The 9,399-nt window shown below is 34.9% G+C and overlaps 1 protein-coding gene and 1 long non-coding RNA gene across 4 annotated transcripts in view; one reads left to right on the forward strand and one right to left on the reverse strand.

Moving 5' to 3' along the window:
• LOC107644165 (pentatricopeptide repeat-containing protein At1g62930, chloroplastic-like) overlaps positions 1-9,399 on the reverse strand; it is a 43,465-nt gene that overhangs the window by 29,305 nt on the left and 4,761 nt on the right. The window contains exon 3 of one of the 3 annotated variants that reach the window (XR_002347175.1): positions 7,406-7,633. The exons of the other annotated variants lie outside the window; for them this stretch is intronic. The gene's annotated coding sequence lies outside the window, so the exon portion shown is untranslated. Of the gene's footprint in view, positions 1-7,405; positions 7,634-9,399 lie in introns of those variants that run through there. 3 annotated transcript variants of the gene reach the window in all.
• Positions 403-703, forward strand: LOC110262536. Its single transcript, XR_002347193.1, has 2 exons — positions 403-596; positions 674-703. It is a non-coding gene; the product is annotated as an uncharacterized LOC110262536 (long non-coding RNA).

The following is a 9,399-nucleotide window of genomic DNA, read 5'->3' on the forward strand; positions in this document are numbered from 1 at the left end:
TAAGCACTTCTTTGGATAGTATTTTGTGATAAAATTAATTTTTTATTTCTAATTCATACTTGTTTTTTCCACCCAGGACACAATCCAAAAAGAAAAAGGTCGTTGTTGAGGATTCATCTCCTGAGCAAGCTCAATTCTATCATGGGTACAGTACTTTGTAAGCTATATTACCGTCTATCATCAAAATTATATTTGTTAACATGTTCTTTTATGCATGTACTGTCAGATCTGAAATTGGAACTGAAGAATTAGATGAATTCTTAAGGAAAAAGAATGAAAAATCTACTGCACAGGGGTATGTCTTGTTGGGGTGTATATTTCAGATTTTAAGGTATTTTCTTTGCTAGTAATTGTTTCTTGTTTGCCAGGGAGAAGGAAGCTGACCTGCGATCGACAGAAGCTCACTATGTCTCATCTGAAACGTAAGAAGCTTTATTTGATAAAATCTTGTTATCCTGATTTAACAGTATGGTATTTTTTGTGAATAATATGTACTCTATTATGTTTAGAATACTGGACGTAAACTTAGGAAGTGATGATCCTTCGTCTCAAGGACACACTGATCAAAGTAGCGTAAACAAACCGGCAGAGAGCATGTAATTTCTCTTTCAAATAACCGTTGCTTTTATTCTTTTATTACCTTCTACTTCTAATTCTGTATATATTTTTTTAGAAAAAAAGCCCTTTAATGTTTTATTCGAGAAAAAAAAAGGCAGGAAAAAAAAAAACAAAAACTGCAAGTATGTAACTTCTCAAAAAACAAAGCCTGTCTTTCTTTTGAATTGTTCGGGTGTATTTTTGACTTTCTTAGGGTGTATTTTAGGTTGAATCTGGTTGAAGAGTCAGTCAGTGAGCCAGCTGAAGAGAGTATGATGGTTGTGAGGAAAGAGACACCGTCCGAAGGGCTTGCAATGTGAGTTTTTCAAAAATATTTCAACCTTATAACCTTTTTATTTTCAAAGGCATTGTTAACCTTTTATTTTTCTTCTTGTTTAGAGTTCCGATTCAAGTTTGTCTACCACTATCCCAAACAACCACTGTGTCGGAAATTGAAGAAACACCTGAGACAGAAAATGAACCAACTCCTGTGCTACAAATTGAAGGAACTACAAAACGGTAAGAAATAGTCTTGGGGTGTATTTGGTTATAGTTTAGGTGTATATTGTCCCTGTTGGGGTGTATATTTTCACGATTGATCCCTGACTAGTTTTTTTATAACATGATTAATTTTATGTAACCGTGCAGTACTCTTGAACCCTCCCCCCAACAACTTGAAGAAAGCACACCCACGCTTCCCCCAACTCCATCTAAAATGTAAGTTAGTCAGAGTAAAATCAATGTTTGATTATCATCCATATATTCTTATTCTTATAATATGTTATACATGATCACATAGTAATCCAGCCCCAGAAGACGCTGCTGCGCTGATGATGATGGCACGGACAGCATCGTATGTTCCTAAAACAGATCCGATGCCATCATTCAGCCTTGGCTTAACTGATTCAAGCCAAGAAGAAACAGCAACGCAGGAGGGAGCGTCAACGCAAGATGGAGGCAGGGCAAAAACTCCAGAAATCCCAAAACTGCTAGAACAATTAGGGGATCTGGTACAGAAAATTGCAAGTGGTGGGGTGACAACAAAAGAAAAAGTCCGCAGATTCCAAAGGAGAGTGGGGCAGAGAGTTTCGAGAAGTTTGAAACTCCTGCGAGGACAAATGAAAATAGTTCTGACATGAAAGAGAAATGCTACCTCTGGGCTATACGAGTGAAGACCTACGCAAATGGGCTAACTAATGAGTTTGACAATGTCTGCAGACTCCAAACCCAAGATAGGTACACTCTGTCAAAACTCCACCTTGCATCACTCGCGCCTGAAACGCATATAGAAGCTGAGGTAATATTACAACAAAATTAATGTTTTTTTCACCAAAATTAACTATAATCCTGATTGATGTAAAATTGATTTCGGCATCTTTTTCTAGATTGTCTCTGCCATGTGCTTCATCCTAAACTAACAAAAGATTAAAAGGTTTCAAGAAGAAGTATACTATCTCCCCCCTGATATTGTGGTAAGGGTTGCTTGAACAAATTTTGGGTGTATTTTCTGCATTCCTTCGGGTGTATTTTCTGTCTTATATTGGGTGTATTTAATGTGTTCATTTGGGTGTATTTTTTATGTTCAATTGGGTGTTAGTTGTTTATTCATTTGGGTGTATTTTCTGGATTTATTTGGGTGTATTTTCTGTATTCATTTGGTGATTCACAATTTTTGCAGAACATGACCATTGCGAATCATCCATAGGGGGTATTCTTACAGCCTAAAAACAATAAGCCGTTCAGGGTGGAAGACTACCCAATGTTTATACCCTTCTTGGACCTTAAAAAATTAGCATCACATCGTTATGTAAGTTTTCATTTCTAAAAATTCTTATTACCATTTTTTACTTATGTGCCAAATAAACTAAAATAGTGTTCAATCTGAACATATTTCAGATTTTTGCACCTGTTTGCCATTCACAACATTGGTGGTTATGGTTAGCTGATACAAGAAAGCGGAAATTTTATATAGTCGACCCATATCACACGAAATCTCCGTCCGATGAGAGAACTGCCCTGAACACATTCATTGTAAGTTGGTTCTGTGTTCTGTATTTTAATAGTTGGGTGTATTTCTGTTCAATATAAGGTGTAACTTTGTGCTCCTTTGGGTGTATCCCTTTCATGTATTACTGATTTCTTTCGTGTTTTAAGGGATATGTAATTTCACGAATTAAAGTATATGCTGGGGGCACCTCTGAAATCAAGGGACAAGGACAAGGAAATTGAACCATCATACCTTCACATCTCGGGCCAAAAGACAAGGTATGAATCTTTCACTCTGAAAATTAAACTTTCCTATATGTAATTTGTAATTTATTTTCTTTGTTTTCAGCTATAACTGTGCTATCTACGTAATGAAGTGGCTTGAGATATTTGAGCCCGCAAACATTAAAAGGCGGAAGTATGAGTGGGACAATTGGACCCAGGTAAATATGTTTAAAACTAAATAACTCTGTATTACATTACTCAATTAACATGGTTGATTAAACAAAATATTCTTTTTCACTGTAGCATGAGGTGGACCACTTTAGAGTGGAATATGCTTCCCGGATTCTATTCCATGACATAAATCTAGACAAAGCTGAAGCCATTAGGGGAAGTAATGCAATAAGACTGTCCAAGCCATCCTCGTTGTTATTGAGTCCATATTATCAGATAGATTCTGAGGATGTTGACACTGATTAATGTAAATATTATATAGTTCTGTAACAAATTGAACAAATGCTGTAAAAATTGTCCAATTATAATCCAGTTTATTGTAAAATTTCTTTCAATAATTAAACTCTCTCTGCTGTATTCAAAATGTATGAATTACAGGTACTATAATATGAAGGAAAACATCAAACCAAATATACACCCATAACTTGCCATTTTTTACACCCAAAAAAAGTTAAATATACACCCAAAAATCTATTCCCCTGATGCTTTATCCCTAAAACCATGAACCCTAAACACTTAAAACCTAAACCCTAACCCCTAACCCGTAAACCCTAAAACCTAAATCGTAAACCCTAAAACCCTAAACCCTAATACCTAAAACCCTTAAACCGTTGTTAAAAAAAAAACAAATAGTATTTTATAACATAAAAACAAGATTCTGAAGTATATATATGTATATATATGTAAAATGTGAAATACAAGAAAATTCAGAAATACACTCAAAAGAACAGTGCTTTTACACCCATATTCTGTAACTATATACCCAAAGAGTTATCCGTTGCTGCTGGTACCCTGAACTGATAATTCATAACACGTCCTTAATATTGGCTGGAATTTGAATGCACCACTGATGCAGCATCAAAGAGGTTTAACTGCATATAACAAACTCACATATTAGCTAAACTATTAACGAGAAAAATAAACTCAATCACCACATATTTAAAGAACAGCACTTTTACCTCGTTTAAACCTTTCGTTTTCTTCTTCTTTGTGGCATTTGCAATCTGTTTGTCCAACTTTGAACCTAGCCTATTTTTTGGACGTCCTCTTGTTCGAATCCTTGGAGGGCTTTGAAGCTCGTTAACGGATTCCAAGTTGGCGTCTTCGTGAGATAAAGAAGATGTGCCCTTCCTTTTGGCTTTCAATGATTCCATCTCAACCATGACGTTATCGTACGCACGGTGCAAAATTGCAGTCAGCTCCTCCGATTCGGATGCAAATTCGCAAATATTTTGCGAACGAAAAACCAATTGGTCAAACCTCTTGCTTCTTGGCTCCAACAGTGGCTCGTCGTGGCTGCTCTTGATGTGTGTGTGTCGCCTCTTTACCTTCTTGCTCCATCGTTCCAGTATATATCTAGGTGACACTTGGCTTACTTGTTCAAAGCTTAACACGCTTAGTGCGTGACGGCACAGTATCCCTCTTGACTCGAATAATAAGCATTGGCATTTTACTTCGGCTGCTACTGAGTCGTAAGTAACCACAAACTTGTTGAATATTGAGCTGAAAACTTGTTCTCCAACTTCGTATACTGAATAGCCTATAGCAGAATTCGTTAATCTAGTGATGCAATTCGCCTTTCCTCTGAATTGTGCTTGGACTTTCCTAAACTTTTGATGAGTGTACACATCTTGAAACTGAGCTTCAATGGAGGATTTGGTTGCACACGGTATGACCGTATGAAAATCTGCAACATCTGATTCTCTCTCTGCTTGCTCCCTACTTCCAAGGAAATTATCGTATTGTTTGACGAATTGAATAAGCGAGCTGTTTCGGGTAATAAACTTGTTAAAAAATGAATGCATGCTCTCGCTCCTTTGTGTACTTCTCATCCCTGCCCAGAAGTGGTGATCCAGATAGATTGGAACCCATATATGACGGTCTTCATAGAGATCTGCAATACATCCAAACACAGACTATAAATACATCCGAAAAAAAAATTAAATTTACATCTCTGCTGCAGATTTTAAACAAACATTACCTGAAAGCCACTTATTGTCCACAAGACCAAAATTCAGCAGAAAATCATTCAAATTCCTATCAAATGAGTCTTTACTATGAGAGTTCCAAACAACTTGGCTTATTTCTTGTTCAATTTCTGCATGTCCCTTGTACCCGTTTAATTTGCTTGGAATCTTCTTCATGATGTGCCAAATACACCAACGATGAATTGTTGTTGGCATACAGGCCTCTAAAGCCCTTTTCATTGATGCGCATTGGTCGGTGAGAAATCCTTTCGGAGCATTTCCTCCCATGCAACGAAGCCAACATTGAAATAACCATTTGAATGATTTAATTTCTTCGTTTTTTATCAAAGAACATCCAAAAAGTGTTGACTGACCGTGGTGATTCACCCCGACAAAAGAACCACAAATCAAATTATACCTGAAACAAATTATCATAGTGCAGAATGAAAAATCATTACGTACACCCAACAAATGCTTTGTATACACCCATAAATACCCAATATACACCTCTGCCGCAGATTCATAAAAATATATTAATTTAGCATCATAAACAGGGACAGTTTGTTACCTGTTTGTATTGTAGGTGGTGTCAAATGAAATAACATCTCCGAAATACTCAAAGGCAGCTCTACTTCTTGCATCAGCCCAAAAAGCAAGCTTAATCGATTGATCCTCCTCGAGTTCAAGCTCAAAAAAGAAATTCTGATTCTTCTCTTTCATTCTTAACAAATATTTCTCGAATTCCTTTGCATCTTCTTGTTCAGAAACGTTACGCACTTCTCTCGTAATGTAATTCCTCACATCCTTTTCAATAAAATTTAACTCGCAATGACCCGGCAGCCGCAACAAATGATTGGTAGGTTTTGCTTGGTCTAATACCAGCCTCCTCGTTATTCTCTATTGTACGACTAATGGACATGCTTAGTTCCCTGTGCTGTTTGAGCATCTCTGCTTTACTTGGACAGCAAGGGTGTGAATGATCCAGCACAACCTTTGAAATGATCCAAGCACCAACATCCTTCAATGTGTGTATATAAATTCTTGCAGGACAGTTTAAACCGGCTGTCGGATTCGTCTTCTCGGTCGGAGATATTTTAGATTTCCATTTTTCCCTCTCTGCTACATGTAATCAATTGATTCTTAATCTCATTTCCCTTCCTATTTGTGCTCCGAACTCTTGTAGAAAAGCCTGCAGCCTTGGTGTAGTTCCTGTAAAATTTTCCAGCATCTTCAAAGGTGGTAAAGGTCATTCCAACCTTGGGAACAAACTGGTCATCAACAACAGAGAGAGGCTACAGAATACACCATGTCAAAAACTAAAAATACACCCAATCATGTCTGATATAATACACCCGAATGACAACGAATCAACTAAAATAGGAACAAACTGGTCATCAACAATAGAGAGAGGCTGCAGAATACACCATGTCAAAAACTAAAAATACACCCAATCATGTCTGATATAATACACCCGAACGACAACAACTCAACTAAAATAACAAAAAAAGCCATAAACTGTAAATACACCCACACTTTTCCCAAAAATACACCTACAAAATTGTGATCTACACCCGAGCGTCTGCTATAAATTGCAGATAATTAATCAAAACTAATACATTTGATTCAATCCACAGATTTATGTTCACGCGTTAGTTTCACAGTCAATGTTCACGAATTATTCAGCTACACAATGCTATACAAATAACTGCAACAAAATTCAGAGTAATCGTATGTAAATCAAACCTCAGGAACTTCGTTAGATTCAAATTCATAATCCACTTCGCCCTGATTCAGCTAACAATCTGAGGTTAAATCATCCATTATCTTCAAAACGAGTTCAAACTTTGATTTTAGAAACCAGAAATCGAAAAGAAAACGAAGTTGAAGTTACAGAGAGAGGAACTAACGTCAATGACGAAGAACAAACCACTGAGAAAGGAGGAGAAAAAGAACGATCGAAAAAGCAGGGGAACGAAGGAGAAGAAGAACGAGCAAACTTGGAAAGAAGGAGAACGAAGAAGGAAACAAATCTTTTAAATTTTGTAGTTATATATACGCGGGATCTTTATATAGCGCGTGTATGGGACGTAACACTTGCAACGCGTTTTGGGGGGTATTGGTTAATTGACTTGTAATGCTTACAAGCCCTAATCACTTGTATGCAGAGCTTTTCTGTAAAGTTAGACCCTAAAATGTTTGGTCCCCCTACTGAATCATCAAGTGCAACAAAATTAATAATGCAAGCTTTTTTGCTTTGTTGGCTGCTGCTCTATTTTAGATTAATAGTCCAACCAAAACGCATGTACTTAGAGTTATCATAGAGCAATTCAATGATTCTTTAATTCTTTGATCATTTTGCCATATTACAGTATCTTCATCAATGTATTAACATTCTTTTTATGCAAAGAAAGCAGAATAGATTCTGCAGAATTGAAGAAGATAGTATTCTTGAATATGAATTCTATAACAATCTGAATAGTTGAATCACTAGTTCATTATATGTCGTATATAGGGATGGCCAAAAACCTTGAACCCATGGATATCTATTGAGATTATCCGGAGTTTTAAAGGAACTCGCAAAATCCCCACGGGGATGAGGTACCGCTCAACGGAAACATGTGAAATTCCTGCGAAGAAGAATTTACTTAAATGCCCTTATACACATAACAAATACGATAAAAATAATAACATAGAATTAGTACTATAATGACAAAAAAAAATTACATAACATGTATATTATTCGAATAGGTTATGATGGCTGAATAAGTCACATTGACAAAAAATAATGTAATTGACTTCTGAAATAAAAATTTATCGAACAAAAGATTTTGAAGTAAAGCATGAGTATTAAATTTGAAAAGAACAAAACCAGTACAAAGATGCTGGAGCTATCGTACTATTATTGGAGCCCGGAAAGTGTTCACCATCGTTGAATGATGGTGATAAAAAAAATTATTTGGAGAAAAATTATGATTGAATGATGATAAAAAAATTAGGAATTCGAAGGATATGTGCAGGGAAAATTAGTATTTAGAGACAAAATTAGCGAACACTCAAAATGCAAATTTTTCTTCAGATATCGCACCAAATTTTAGTTTAAAAATAAGTAAAAGTGATAGCGATATGATTAAAGATCCTTTGAGAAAATGGAAGCAAACATAGAAAATAAAGCCAAGTAAACTCAATAAGAATGAGATAGATAGGTATTTGGAAGATGATGTAACCAAAGATTTTAATAGATTTGATGTATTGAAGTGGTGGAGAAGAAAAACACTCAAGTATCGTGTTCTTTTTTACATGATTAGAAATATATTAGTCATTCATGTTTTTACTGTAATATCTGTTTCTACTATATTGTATTAACTAGACTATATCCAAAGTCACATGACATTATTATTAATTTAATTCAAATTCAATAATATATAAGACAATAATAAACAATATAATTCAAATTCAATAATATAAAAAATTATTACATGTACAATATAATAACTTCTTATAAATTGATTAACTTAACCTATGATATCTTGCAGGAACAAATACTAGAAAATTAACAATAAATAATAAATTATCATATAATATTGACACAAAAAATTATCATATAATATTAATAAATTTTATAGTTACATTTCATAATAAATACTACATATAAAATATACTAGCGGTCACAATTTATAGCGCCAACAATTACCAGCACCAAAAATTTTAATATAGTTAACCATTTTTTCTTCTGCTCCAAGGTAGAATCGCAACTTTTTAATGACATAACAAAAGTTAAATTACCTATGCCTACAAATGGTAAAACCTGAACAAAACTGCATTGTAGATTGCATAACGAAAACTGAAAAAAAATAAATAAATAAAAAATACTATTCAACTTGAGCTCCCATTTTGTATGTCAGTGAAAATGAACAAAGAATTGGTTAACTATATTAAAATTTCCCCCTTCTGTAGAGTCTCAAACAACTCTTGATGACAGAGCCATCTTGTTCTTGATGAACTTGCAATATCCAAAACACATTGTATATCATATACTCTCACCATAAAGCAAAATTATTCCCTTTGCAGTATCAAATGATTATTTGGAGTACTGTTTGCTTAAGTCTAAAAACTGTTTTATGCAGCACGCACCACACAAAGTTAGAATGGAAGTATATAAATGAAGAACCAAATTATAATGCAAAGATTGGCTTTGCAAAGTTTATAGCAACAGCAATATTTCATCCATTTGAGATGAAGTGATTTTTGTTTGAGTTTCATGAGAAAAGTGATTTTTGAAGTTTAAAATCTAGTGAGTATGGATTCAACAAGAAACCAAATTAGTTGAGAAGTACTCTAGTGTCTCACAATTGATTCCAAAGGGGCCAAATACAAATCAAAGTATAAAGGAAAA

This window comes from Arachis ipaensis, chromosome B05, assembly GCF_000816755.2.
Source record: "Arachis ipaensis cultivar K30076 chromosome B05, Araip1.1, whole genome shotgun sequence".
NCBI lineage: Eukaryota > Viridiplantae > Streptophyta > Magnoliopsida > Fabales > Fabaceae > Arachis > Arachis ipaensis.